The 15193-nt window shown below is 41.1% G+C and overlaps 1 protein-coding gene across 3 annotated transcripts in view; it reads right to left on the reverse strand.

The window, feature by feature from the left end:
- The window catches only part of SERPINB3 (serpin family B member 3), a 77576-nt gene that overhangs the window by 19435 nt on the left and 42948 nt on the right, over positions 1–15193 (reverse strand). Inside the window, exons 1-3 of one of the 3 annotated variants that reach the window (XM_060119008.1) lie at positions 10957–10988; positions 5417–5507; positions 5223–5315 (exon numbers count right to left, since the gene is read on the reverse strand). The exons of 1 other annotated variant lie outside the window; for it this stretch is intronic. The gene's annotated coding sequence lies outside the window, so the exon portion shown is untranslated. Of the gene's footprint in view, positions 1–5222; positions 5316–5416; positions 5508–10956; positions 10989–15193 lie in introns of those variants that run through there. One more of the 3 variants, XM_060119007.1, reaches the window with a different exon arrangement.

Here is a 15193-nt window from a genome sequence, read left to right on the forward strand (position 1 = left end):
TGTAAACCAAGCACCAAGAGCCAAAGCCAACTATCAATACTAGTGAGTTAGTGATGGAGTGCTAAGGTGATATAAGGGGTCAGACAAATGTTGGGGTTGGCATGGTGTGAATGCAAAATCTTAATTCTGCACCAAGTAGCTTGAACAAAATTCCATATCTTCTTGATTTCAAATGTATATTTTTCGACTTTACTGACATAATTATAATAAGCTGCACATATTTAAATTGAGCCATTTGATCAGATTGACAGTTGTGCATCCACCAGCATGTCCCAGATACTAAAGATCTCCATCACTCTCTAAATTTCCTCATTCCCTTTTGCAGTCCACCCTGCCTCTATTCCTACTGTCAGACAACCACTGATTTGTCACTATAAATGAGTTTGCATTTTCTAGAATATTTTTATAAGTGCGATGAGATAATCTCCACTCTTTTGTATCTGCGTTCTTTTACTCAACCTAATGATTTTGAGATTCATCTGAAGTTGTGTGTGTCAGTGATTTGTCCCTTTCAATGCTGAGTACTAGTCCCCTGTACACATATACCACATTTTGTTTAACTTGAGGTGGATCATAGACCTCCGTGTGAAAGTTAAAACATCCAGAGGAAAATATGGGAGAAAATTTTTGTTATCTTAGGGTAGGCAAAACTTTCTTAGAATACCAACTGAACAAATGATAAATTAAAAAAAATAACTGGACTTTATCAGCATTAAAAACATTTGCTCTTCAGGGCTTCCCTGGTGGCGCAGTGGTTGAGAGTCTGCCTGCCGATGCAGGGGACACAGGTTCGTGCCCCAGTCCGGGAAGATTCCACATGCCGCGAAGCGGCTGGGCCCGTGAGCCATGGCCACTGAGCCTGCGCGTCTGGAGCCTGTGCTCCGCAACGGGAGAGGCCACAACAGTGAGAGGCCCGCATACCGCAAAAACAAAACAAAAACAAACAAACAAACAAAAACCAAGGAGCAGGAAGAACTAGATGTTATGTGGGAAAGTCTTTACCAAAAAAAAAAAAAAAAAAAGCAAAAAGGGAAATATAAGAATTGCCAAAGCCAAAGAAGGACAAAAATAATTATGAAAACTGGGATATGAAGCCAGAAACTGAAGTAGAAGGTAGATGGTCCCCTGGGCTGGACAGCTGGTGTTTGTCAAGCGGAGCAAGACTGAAGTTTTGTCCTCAGCCAGACAAGAATGATGTCCATTTCCCTTCCTCCATTGATATAGAGGGAATGAACTAGCAGTGGGGAATTTGTTACAACATAAATAGAAATGAGGTTTTTTCCTCTCCTGATAACAAGGAAAATAAAGGGAACAATGAATGGGCTAGAGAAGAAACAAACTGGACTGACAGAGTTCATCAATCCTATTTTATTTTAACTGTTACTAATCTGTAGTGTCTGTAACTAGCTTTGTCCTTCACAAAGCTAACCTATCACCCGCTCTGTGTAAATTACATCCTGCACCTAGTGTTTACACTCCCTGCACTCCCTTGTAGCAAATCACTCCTTGTAGCATTTTGCGTTTCAGAAAGGTCACAGGCCCATAAACCAGAGACGAACAGACCCAATTACTGGGCTACCTGACACCAGCAGTGACGGTTTTGAAATAATGCAGGAAGGGGAATGCAAGACCTTCATTACTTTGAGGCTTATCACCCACCCCAGACCACAAGCCCTGGGCTATATAATCTCTCTCAAATCCACAGGGAAGGGGGACCCGTTCTTGAGGCGCTAGCCGGCTGTGTTTCCCCTTTGCCTGGCAAAGAATAAAGCCTCTCTATCTCTTTTTCCTCCCAAACACTGTCTCTGTATTTCTATTCAGCATCAGTGCGCAGGGAGCCAAGATTTTGGCATCAAAACTGGGAATCTGGGAGATATAAATATGTTTAAACAAGCTGGGAGGAACTGGGTGGGGTGGGGTAGGGAATAAGGAGAGGCAGATGTTTTGCACAGCTGTTTGTGCTCATGGAAGAGTTTTATGGCAACAGCATCACACTTTTTAATGACTATACTGTAAATTTTTCATTTTAAGTTGAATTTTAAATTTATAATATTTTTATGGAATCAAATGAAGAAATTAAATTTGATTAAGGAACTATTAGTGAATGAGTGTTCACAATCTCCCCCCAACCCTGCTGCCCTCTCTCCTCCTTGCTTCTGTTATGTGGGGAGGTTTCTTGCTTCCTGGAGTAGCTTCCAGGCAGGGAAAGCTGAGTAATGCATACCCTAAAGAGGAAACGACAAGAAGCCAGAGGGTAAACTCACTCATACAATCAAGGGCTAAGAAAAGGGAAGAAGAGAGCGAGCAGGGTGAGGGGCAGTGAGGGGTCCTGAATGTCTGAGGGGGTGTGTGAGTGGAGTGAGAGATGAGGGGCAGAAAGCAACGGCCAGGGTGAGACAGAGGTGCTGGGGGCGGGGCTGGCGCTGAGAGAATGGCAAAGGGATTTACTGACAGAAGACGGTGCTATGGGTTCCCAAGTGGAAATCCTTTAATGTTCTTCCAAGAGACAGAGGTGAAAGGTGGAACTGCTTTTTGATTACTGCTGGTTGCTGTCTGTCTGGACAAAAAATACACTGTAGGCTACATGTTTCTTTTGCTGGTAAATGTAGAACTCAGGTGGGCTTTATCTGGGTGGAACCTTGGGGAATGGGTATCACAGACCCAGAGAAAAGAAAAGAAAAGAAAAGAAATACTTAACTTTGAACTTCAGAAGGAAAAAATGTGTAAAATTACCAAGGGTCCCAAATTTACATTAATCCACTGAACGGTGGAAAAAACAACTCTCATGAACCATTCTCATATTCATGAGGGTCATGGCATAGCTTCGCATATCAATACAGAAAAAATCAGAAATACAATAGTTTCTGTTAGAGTCCGGGTTTATTCAAGGTTTTATTACTTGAGAGATCACCACCAGATCTGATGACCATATTATTAATTATCTCAGGACACAATTTCTTTTTCTCCTTATATGGGAAGTGCTTAAACATATTGGAAGCAAAGTGTCATTTTTGTTTCCACGCAAACAAGGTTTCATAGTCTATTATAAAAGCATGAAGGAATAATTTAAAAATGAGCTAGAATGGACCCATGCTACAATAAATTGTTAAACAAGAGAAAACTATGAAGAATCAGCAGACAGAAACACAAAATGTGAAACAGACTCACTTGCCATACAAGTGTTTTAGTCGTTGATTTCATCCTTTGAAAGTCAAAATAAGATGCTTCAAACCTCTCCTCAGGGATGCAAATTGTTACCTAAGCCAAACATTTGTTTTACTTTTTGATGTTTGTGTGTTTCTGTTGTCAGCTGCATCTATAATTCCATTATATTGTGTCCACATGGGCTATGATACTGTTCACCTTCACTTCCAGTTCTTGTTATGCTATGCGGTCATTGAAAGCATAAAAAACAAGACTGTGTGGACATTTTCTTCAAAATGCTCCACGTCAAAGAGACTGTCATATGGAGTGAAGTAGGTCAGAAAGAGAAAAAATATCATGTATTAACGCATATATGTGGAACCTAGAAAAATGGTACAGACGAACCGGTTTGCAAGGCAGAAATAGAGACACAGATGTAGAGAACAAACATATGGACACCAAGGGGGGAAAGTGGTGGGGGGGTGGGGGTGGGAGGTGGGATGAACTGGGAGATTGGGATTGACATGTATACACTGATGTGGGTAAATGGATGACTAATAAGAACCTGCTCTATAAAAAAATAAATAAAATTAAAAAAAAATGCTCCACGTCACTTAACTGTCCTTAGAGTGAGGATGCTTCATACCATGTGCACATTTGCTGGGCCTGCATTCCAAAAATGTTGCAAGAATACGAGCACAGCTGGGATGCACACGACACAGCAGCTGCGTGATGTGCTGCCATTACAAATATGCAGGAAGTGGGCCTTGCGTGTGGAGCAGTCTTCCTGTCTTTCCTCAAGATTCGAAATATAGCATCAGGAAGGAGTGCTGGGTCAGCAGCTTGGGGTCAATGTGGCAATGACTAGACGCTCTGGCGCTCCTTCCTGGAGCAGGGGTGGAGAGTGGAAGCAAAGGCACGCGAGTGCCAACAACTAAGACTTCAGCACTTCAGATCTATGTTAAAGGAGTGGTCTGGGGACCTACGGTGCCGAGCCTTCTGGAGATCCCCAAACAGCATTTGGGTGGTTCCGAAGTGAGTAGCTGGTGGACTGGCCCTGCCTAGGCAGGTGTTCAGGTATGATGAGGGCCCTGACCACATGGTCAAAAAATCAGATAAGGTTTTTCCATCAACACTATCAAGAAATTTGATTCAATCATCCAGTAAGTCGAAGAGGCAACGTGAAAACAGGGCATTACTGGTGAAGAGGTCGGGGATTTCCTTATAAGGTAGCTGGTCCTATTTCCCTGGGTAAGATGACCCAGCTAAGGCTGAGCTGGAGGATGCTGACTGGTGTATGGTAATCTTCCCTGATAGGTATTGCCCCTAAGCGCAGGCTGACTTAGGTTTAGGTTAGTGATGTGGGCTGGGCACTGGGTCAGCCTCCATTTTGTGGGTCCTGATATAGGAATAAACTTTACTGAGCTCAAATTGATGAAGCACTTCCTATGTGACAGGCGCTGTGCTAGGAAATAGCAGTGCACTGTCTCTTAATGTGGGATTTCCCTGCTATAATCCCTCCCTTCTTAGATTCCGTTAGAACCTAAGAACTATTTTGGCGAAGGCCCCTTGTTTTACGTTGGGTTCTCTCAGGAGCAGACTTTAAGCCTAGGATTTTTGTAGAAGTGAATTATTTAAGGAAGGGCCCTCAGAGGAAACCAGAAAGGGTACAGGGGAGGGAGGAGAGGAAGCCAAATAAGCCTGGGATTTCGGGTGAAGTCCCAGACTCAGCCTGATTACCTGAGGAGCTCTGCGGGGTAAAACTTCAGAGTTTGTACCACATCAGAACAAAGGAAAGGAGTTGGGCTTTTGTATACTCACATCAGGCAGCTATTGGCTATGGGCCTTCTGTGGGAGGTGTAAAACTCTCACTCTTCCCAGCAGTACTAGAGACATGGCTCAAGAACCCAGTGGAAATTCTCTGAATGTTGCAGATGTAAGCCATTAGCAGCAGAGCAGACAGAGCTGGGGGCTAGTATGTAGGCAAGGCACCAACAGTGCGCACTACACCCCACCAGTGCCGGAGGTTGTAGACAGGATATAAAGAAGGGAAGAGCATCCAGAGTCTTGTTACTCACAGTGTGGTCCTCAGAACAGCAGCATCTGGTCTATGGGGGATCCATCACCAAGGAGTTTGTTGGAAATGTGGAATCTCAGGTCTCATGGAAGACCTAGCTAAACAGAATCTGAATATTAGAAGAGTTCCAGGAAATTTGTATTCATATTAATTTCTGACTCGACCCCAGAGTGTTCGAAAAAATGATTTACGGACCTCCTAAACTGGCAGGAATAAGCACCGAGACCAGAGCTGCAACATGGTGGACTTGGAAAGTTCTCAGTGTGAAGATCCCCTGGGCTGGCAGCTGAAATCACAGGAAAGAGAACGCAGTCCTTGTTGAAAGCAGGGCAGTGTCCACTTCCCTACTCTGTACTCAATCACGCCAGGCTTGCTGGTTCCAAATTCCCAGACTCTGCAGTCTCCATTACTTTACCTGGAACCCATATCTTTTTGGACATCAAGGGATGGAGGGGTAAGGAGAAAGGCTGAGGAGGAAGGGCTTGGGTGTGGACATAGGAAACAGCACAATATAAAATAAGGCAAGATTTAGAGCTGACCCCACAATTTAAGCTTTTTTTTTTTTTTTTCTTTTTGCGGTATGTGGGCCTCTCACTGTTGCGGCCTCTCCCGTTGCGGAGCACAGGCTCCGGACGCGCAGGCCCAGCGGCCATGGCTCACGGGCCCAGCCGCTCCGCGGCATATGGGATCCTCCCAGACCGGGGCACGAACCCGTATCCCCTGCATCGGCAGGCGGACTCTTAACCACTTGCGCCACCAGGGAGGCCCAAGCTTTTAAAAATTTAAAGGCATTTAAAAATTTTCAGGTAAATCACTTGACTCAGATTTGCCTTATTAAGGAGTCACAGCACAACTCGTGCATGAGGAGAAATCTCTGGGGTGAAATACATTGATCACCAAAAGGCCCCCAACAGTACAAAAATATCTTTTCCACAGCATTGAACATTTCTGCCATCAGAGTCATGATGGAGTCAGTCAACGAACACAGACACGCTGAGGGAGGAAATTTGGGGAGATATTTGGTTAAAGATGGTAAAGATTATACACGCTTATTTAATCTCAGGTCTTTCCTAAAATCACACAAGAAAATCATAACGTTTTCTTATTGTTGCTGTTGTTGTTTTAAAGCATTAAGCTCGGGAGATAAAGAGAATTAAAGGGAATATAGCAGCAATAACTTTTTTGAGATTAAAAAGTAGACTCGTTATTATGAGTGATAATTGACTTAGCAGAACCTAAAAAGTTGAATCCTAGAAAGTGAGCGATGGGGAAGGCTGGTACCCACAGAATGTCTCTCAGGAATTGGCAGCACCGGGTACCTTAGAAATTGAGGGTTGAGCGGAAAACAGACAAACAGAAAGGCTGGTAGTCTGTTGAAGAGCAGTTTGAAATTCAAATCCTCTCCCACACTCCACACAGCCAGCACACTGCCGCTCCCCAACCAGGTAGGAAGGTAGGTGACCCGGACTTGATTCTCTAGAGACAGTGAAACAGAGGGTGACCGCCAGATTGTGGTGCAACAGACATAGATAAGATCAGGGTTGACATAATGAAAAAGGACAAGCAAGTGAAAGTTTAAATTCTGAATTATTCAGACTCCCCTGAGCACCAGAAATCTGGTAGCCATTATCCTGCAGGCATCCAGAGATAGTAATATTGAGGATATCCCAAAGAACAGTCCAGCTCGATGATCCTACTTTCTACACTTTTCTCCCTTTTTCCCAGGTTCCCTTCTAAGCAGAGCTTGCAGTTAGCTTTTTGATGCCCCATTCTAAAACAGGAGTAGACTGGCAAGGATCCACAAAGATTTAAGGAAAGCATTTAAACTAAGAGAACAATGTCAAATGGCAAAGTGTCTTCCATGTTAGAGATGCTTCTCCCGGCACCCGTCCTGAGGGGCTGGGAAACACAACCCACAAGCTGAAAGAGTTAATGTTCCATGGAACAAACCTAGATCAGAGAGGGACAGGAGACTAGCATAAGCGTATTGATAAATCCCTCTCTCTTTCATTTTGAAGGACTGTTCCAAGGGGTGCTATTTCCATACAGTTTCTCTGAGATGTCCTGTATGAATGACTATCTGGCTGGGTTTTCAAGCTGTGGCCGACCAGGTAATGAGCCATTTGGTAATAGCTTTCCATCTTTCTGTGTATCTCTGTCCTTCCTCATTCCTTCTTGATGCCCTGGAATTGCATCTTGTGATAACCCTTAATCTGTAAGCTTTGCCTTAGGCTATTTTCTAGGTAACACAAGATATTACATCTGGGTCTGGGAATGACTGCAAAGAGCAGACCATACACCCTCTATCCACTGATTCACATGGGATGATGGAGTAGTTGAAACAATTATTTTATTGGATTAGGGTATTGCATTTTATTTTATTTCTATTATGAAAAAATTCAAATATATATAAAACTAGAGATAACAGTTTAATGAACCTCAATATACTCATCAACTAGCTTCAATTATTATCACCCTATGGCCTCTCTTGTTTCCCTGAAAACTCCACTTTCCCCCTCAACTTTGATTACTGTGAAGCAAATTCTAGGCATCATGTTGTTTTAGCCACAAATACTTTAGCACCTCTCACTAAAGGTAAGGGCTCTAGATTCATAACACAAGATCCTTTATCATAATGAAAAAATAATCATTTCTTCATAGCATCCAAAAAACCAGTTTTGCTTAAATTTCTCCAATTGACTCCTACTTTTCTCCTTTTGTAGTTGGTTAATTTAAATCAGAATTCAAATACGGCCCACAAATTGCATGAAGATATATCTCTTCTCCCTTTCAATCTAGATTTCTCTGTTTTTGTCCTTGAAATATAATTTTTGAAGGAAATTAGTGATTTGTACACATATTCTCCCATGAAATTCAATAGTTTTGCTGATTACATTTGTTCGTGCTATTTCCTTTAAGCATCATTTTAACTCATGGATTTTAATATATTTGAAATGCCATTATTATTATTTTTTCACACTCAAATTGCCTTATTTTTGGCCAGTGGGAGCTTTTTCAAGCTGGCTTGTTGGTCCTTTTCACATGACCCTAGTAGTCTTTAATGGCCTCTTTGCTTTCTGGTATGACAATTATGTTCCAGATTCATCTTGTATATTTCCTGCCCCAGATATGGAATTAATTATTTTTTTAAGTAGCCCTAGTCCTCTTTAGAGGCAAAATTTTTAGAAGTTACTATATGAGAATATCTTTCTGACTTTGAGATAGAAAGTTTTCCTTAAAAACACACAAAACACTAAGTATGTAAGAAAGTAGAGATAGATTTAATAGTGCTAAGACATCTTAAACAAAATTTTAAAAAAGGCAAATTAGAACATTTTTGCAACATATATAACTGAAAATATGTATAAAGAACTCCGATAAGTCAATAAGAGAAATACAAATAAAAACAGAAAAAAATGCCACCCTAAATTCTGCCCCACAAAAAATTTTCAATATAAGCATTTCACAGAACAGGAAATCTACATCATCATAATAGTATGAAAAAATGTTCAACCTCTTCGGCCATCAGGGAAATGCAAGTTATGACATACCATTTCTTAATAAGCTAGATATTCAAAAATTGAGAAATTTGACAATATCAAGTGCTGGAGAGGTATGTCTTAGAGATGTCTTTGTGTAGTGTTGGTGAGAATATATCTTAGAAAATCACACCAGAAAACAAACACTAGAAACAAATTAAATATGTATTGACAGGAGAATGGATAATTTGTGATACTTTAATTCACTCAATGGAGCAGCAATGAAAAAGTGGACTATCCCTACGAGAAACAACCTGGATGAATAACGTAAAATGGAACAACCAAGATCCAGAAGACTGGATAGAATATGTAAAATTTTTGTAACTTATTTGGTGTTGTTTTGTACACACCATAGAGAAACGCTTGCATTTCCCGGTACATGTGAAGAGTTTCTTTACAGCAGGAGTCAGCAAACTATAGTACATGGCCCATCACCTGTTTTTTTTTTTTTTTTTTTTGCTGTACGCGGGCCTCTCACTGCTGTGGCCTCTCCCGTTGCGGAGCACAGGCTCCGGACACACAGGCTCCGCGGCCATGGCTCGCGGGCCCAGCCGCTCCGCGGCATGTGGGATCTTCCGGGATCGGGGCACGAAGCCGTGTCCCCTGCATCGGCAGGCGGACTCTCAACCACTGCGCCACCAGGGAAGCCCCATCACCTGTTTTTTAAGTTAAATCGTATTTGAACATGGGTGAGCCCACTTGTTTATCTCTGCTTTCCCACCACAACAGCAGAGTAGTGGTGACAGAGACCACAGGCTCACAAAGACTAAAGTATTTAGAGACTCTCCAGTTCTTTAATGAGTTTGCTGACCTGTAACAGGGAAGAGCCAGATCTGACTACATGTTGGATCTGTTTCTTTTACTTTAACCATTGCTTTCTGCTGCTTTTGTTCACTAAAAAGATACTTACTGTCTATACACAATGGCTTGCCTCGGGGAACCCTGCCCCTGCCTGAACGTTAAACCAAAGTGCCTTTGTACATTCTGACCCTGTCCACCTGTGGATGGCTGCAAGAAAGAAGAAATTAATGGCCATTTCAGGGGACATTGGCAAACCTTATGGCCCTCTTACTGTACTTCCTCATCTCCTCCCCCTCTCTGTTCTATAAAAGAAACTGGCATCCAAACCCCATAAGATGGTTTTTTGGAGACATTAGTCTCCCATCTTCTCAGTCTGCTGGCTTTCAAAGTTGTATTCCCTGCCTTAACACCTCTTCTCTGATTTATTGGCCTGTCGTGCGGCAAGCAGAGTGAGCTTGGACTCGGTAACAGACCCCCACTCTAGAGTATATACAAGATAAGGCCAAATTTGTATAAAGCTCACACATTAGCTAAACCCCACAACCTATTATTTGGTCAGACTTTTATGTGATAAAGGCATAAAACTAAAACAAGGGAATGATGACTATAAATTCAGAATAGTGTTTTCTTCAGGTAGGGATGGAAAGGCAAAGAATGGAAGGGGGAGGAAGCCATCGTGAATGAAAGCTAATGGCAATATTCCCATCTATGTATTAAATATTATATTAGAAATACAGCAAGTGAAAAAGACAAAAAGAAGTAATCCAAGAGAATTTCTCAGGATCGAATGACATAAGCTTCCAGGTTACAAGGGCCTACTGAATACCAGGAAAATGGATAAAAGTAAGCCCACCCCAAGGCAAATCATCGTGGAATTTCAGAGCTCTTGGAACTCATGAGTATTATTATATTTTAATTGCCTGTATCAGACATTGGAAATGCAGGATATGTGTGCAACTTTCCACATTGATGTGATAAAAAGGAAGAGGATCCTACTTCAAGATTATGATGCCATATTAGAAAGTCATGAAACATAATTTCAATATGAGTCACAGATACAGGCTAAGATGTCATGACTCCTTATCAGGAAAGTGTGATGACCAAACATTCTTCCTTGATCTTGGAGTTCTCCAAAAAATTTTTGTAATGGGCCTTATGTGCTTGTGTCGAGGCAAACAGGAATTGGTTATGGAATAAGAGTTTATAACTACTATAGAAAAGTTAAATTATTCTACCCAATCGCATGTCCTATTAGTGTGTGAAAAGATAAAGCAGAATTTCCGTATTAAGGCAGCAAGCATGTGGGTGCAAGCTTTGAAATAACCAAGAAATATGACTAAAATAGTGTGGGAAGTGTGATAAGAAAAAATTTTTTCTTAAATCACTGAGACATACCATACTTTGGGAGATATTCATTCCTTTGACTTCAGAGAAGCAAGTGCTCCAAAGGGATAGATTAAGTAACTAGAACCAAATGTCAGGAAAAAAAAAAAAAAAGTCATCACAAGTCCAGACCCGACGGAAATCTGAGACGTCTGATCTTTGTATGAGCTCATTAGCTTATTCTCTTCAGTGTCCGATACATCGATCATTTATTTCTTTCCATGAAACCAACAGTCTTGCCAATCCCATGTAATCTATAACCTGCATTGTGGTGTTTAGCAGCATCTTCAAAAATTCTTTTTTCCATTAAAAGTTTTACTCATTTGTCTGGAGTCAAGTGCCCAATATAAAACTTGGAAAACTGAGGCAGATGGAGTAGGCTTCTTCCCTTGTAAGTCCACTTTCTGTGGCCTTGACCCTTCTCATCTTCTTTTAGCTCTTTGCCTCCTTCCTTTGCACTTGATACTTCCTCACTGCTTAGAACTCTTGGGGTCCCAGATTCGCCCAAATCCTGGAGTACAGGAGGTATTTCCCCTGCCACAGGCCTGATGCCCTCCGTGCCTATTGCACAAGATCAAGGTGTCTGTTCCTTCGCTTACCTGCACCTGAAGTTCCCTGAGCTCCTAGACCCAGGATCCCAACCTTCACCTGCTATCCAGTTCATGGGACTCACTCTTAACGACTCTCTGTCCTGGAAGATAAAGTTTTCTATTGTCACAGTGAAAGGGAAGAGAAGGAAACCCACACTGAGTCATTCAGTAGTGCTAGGGAAGATCAACATTGCGATACAGAAGTTTATTTTCAGTTTAGTTAAAAAAACATTAAGTAGGCATCCCCAATCAGCACATATTATATCAAATTTAAAAAATGAGATACCCAATTTCTCTCCCAAGAGCCTTATTGGGGAAACAAATATGTAAAGATAGCACTTTAATACAATTTCTAAGCACATAGTAGAGGTAAAAGTGATAGTAATCATTAATTTTGAGTACTTACTATGTGCTGGCTATTACGATAAAGTCTAGAGTCTTTAATGTGGGTGGAGAGGAAGGCAGGGGCCAGGTAAGAGATGTGAACCCAGTTAGGGCTTTATCCTGTATTTAATGGGGACTCATTGGAGAAGTTTAAGAGTCATGGCTGGGTCGTATTTACATTGTAAATACATCAAGTTATGGCTTAAAGGACAAGGCATTAGAGACAGAGATATTAGGCCAGAGATGATAAAGATCAGAGCCAGGGCAATAGTTTAGAGAAAAAAGAGAAGCGTGTCAACACAAAAAATATCTCAAAACTAAAGTTAGTGAGATATGTTCCATGATAGATGTGAAAATGGATAAAAAGGAAGGAGTCAAGGATGTTGCGTTGACTTTGGCTTGACTGACTAGTAGACAGATGGGAAGTAGATGAGGAGAAACAGGTCTGGGAGAACGATGGGGAGATGACGTGTCCAGCTTTGGGCACACTGAAACCAGAGTGGCCGTGGTCAGTCAAGGGGTGATGTCCGCAGGAGGCTGGGTTTGGCAGAGTCTCAAGGTCTGGGAGAGGCCAAGCCTGGAGACAGAGTTGCAGAAGCCTTTGCTGTCTCCTTTCCCTCCTCCTCTCCAATCACCCACACGTTCCATCTACATCCCCATCCATATTCCTGTCCACACATTCCATGTATTGTGACTAATAAATGGGGAAGAACGGAGCAATAATTTCCTCTCCCTCCTCCTCATTTTACACAAGTCTAAATAAGGCTATCGTAATTCGAAGACAATGTAAATTCTCTGGTTCAATCTTGTCATAAAACACATCACTGTCTCACAATTCATCTAATCTTTCTTTGCCATTTCCTTCCTAGAAATGAAAGGATCCCCCTAGTCATTTTACATGAGACCAAATCTGAAGTATCTGTGTATCATGTACATATGTTAATAGTAAGTGTTAGTCAGTCTGTGGTCTTTTATCTACTCAATGAAAAAAAATACAGAAATTCATAAAAGTGTAAAACAAACGTAATTGACGCCTGGATTTGGAATGCCTTAAATGATGATGTGCTTATTTATCTTCTATGTATGTTTTATGAAGGTCAACACTGAAACGTGTTACTTTTACTAGGCATACACCATTGACCGAGATGTAGTAGGAACATGCTAGATAAAAGAGAGACTAAATTAAGGTTTGTTAAGTAATATACTATATCCCTTTATCCAAAAATAATCCTCAAGGATAATACAGAGTTGAATGATGCACGCAATTGTGGCTACAGGCGTGCAATGTTATATCATTAGATCCTTGAAGGAAGTGCGTCTTGGTTAAGAGTAGAGTTTCACCTGGTGTGCAAGGTGAGTGAATTCACGATTCACGACGCATTCTGAGGCTGTTCTGAAAATGCAGTCTCTCTTTGCGTGCTTTTGTCCTGACAAGTCTTAAGAAGGTGACTGACTTTCTCAAATAGCTGAATCATGGAACACTGGATATTTGCTCCCACGTTCTACCAACCATGGCATCCATGTTGGGTTTATCACTTGGTAACAAGATAAATACTCTGACGAGGTGTTACTCTCCCTAACAAAGCTTGTTTCATGTACAAACTATCTCACACTCATAGCTGGCCCAGGGTAACGTCTTAAAATAGGTGAGGTTTGCTTTCTGTTGTCCTGGATACTTGCACTATCCCTCTCTGTGGCCTAGGCCCAATCCCATTCAACACCTCATTCTTTTGCTTTTCCTCTTCACACACACTGAAACTCCTTCCCTGACCGCTTCTCCATCCACTCCATCAAAAGCCTCTCTGCGGGAATTTCAAAACATGTATTATTTCTCCAAGAGGCATTAACATGCTATATTTTTATTGCTAATTATAAAAGGAGATATTTATTCTCTGAGAAAGATATTTCAAGGAATATATGTTGGAGGATGTTTTAGTCAAGGTGACCCCAAATTCACACTGTAGAGGTGGCTACCTTTACATACATTTGGTGGCATACATTTGGTCCTGCTCCCACAACAACTACTCAAATTTCTAGAGTGAATCAGGCTGTCTAAACACTAAGACTAATTTGTATTAATGATCTTTGGTATAAAAACAGTGCTACAATATATTTAACTGAAAGTCATTAATAAAATAAGATTACTATGTGGAGTTGTTTCTTTTTTAACAATTTATTCTTCTTATGATTTTGTGGGTTGTCTGGGTGCTTTTTGTTCTGGTGATATGTGGTGGAGTCATTCCTGTGTCTGAGTTCAGCGGGTGTTCAAGTTGGGGAATTCTCCTCCACGTCTTTTCTCTCTCTGCATGATGTCTTATCTTTCAGGGCCATTTTTTTTTTTTTTTTTTCTGGCCGTGCCACGCAGCATGCAGGATCTTAGTTCCCTGACCAGGGATCAAACCTGTGCCCCCTTCAGTGGAAGTGTAGAGTCCTAACCACTGGACCGCCAGGGAAGTCCCATTATATGGAGTTTTGTGTCAAAAAGGGACTTTCTTTTTGACTACAGTTACATTATGCTTTGGATAACTTCAGTGATGACATTACTACTGAGGTAGATACGATACATCTTTCTAATTTGTATATTTCCCATCTACCAGCAAATCACATAGAAAAGGTCATTACGGAAGTGTTAGTATTTGCTCATTCAAAGTGGAGAGGAGAACAGAAAGACATTACAATGCGCTGAGCATCAAAATAAGTCATTTAGCAAGCTTAATGCAGAACAATCAGCCCAGTGTCTATCCTAGTCACTGGGAAAGATTATCATGGTTGTGGCACTCACGGGGTTTACCATCTAGCAGGGAGACGGACACTGAATAGTTAACTGCATGGGCTATTCAATCACAGTTGGATGTGTGTTTCAAAAAAAAGTACAGTGTAGGTTATCTCCATAGAAGAATATTAGAACTTTATTCATAAAGTTGTTTTCTTACTTTGGGAATTATTTCTTCTTTATACCTAATTCAGTGCAGTGCTACTGGGAAGAAAATGAGCACCTTAATCAAATCAACTATCACACCACTTGTTAACTTATTCATATTATTTAAAATTTAGCCCTAAATTCATAGATTCATAAATTGTTTGGGGAGTTGACATTTGGTAAGCATCTGTTTCTTTCTTAAAATTTTGTTAGGTTGTTTCTAACACTCATTATACTTTAAACATTTTTAAATTATATGCAGTCAGAAGTTTTCTTTTATGGCTTCTAAAAAAAAAGAAAGAAAATGAACACCTTGATATAGATACTTCGATAATGTATTTCTGATTTTAAAATT

The sequence above is a fragment of the Mesoplodon densirostris genome, chromosome 15, assembly GCF_025265405.1.
Source record: "Mesoplodon densirostris isolate mMesDen1 chromosome 15, mMesDen1 primary haplotype, whole genome shotgun sequence".
Lineage (NCBI taxonomy): Eukaryota > Metazoa > Chordata > Mammalia > Artiodactyla > Ziphiidae > Mesoplodon > Mesoplodon densirostris.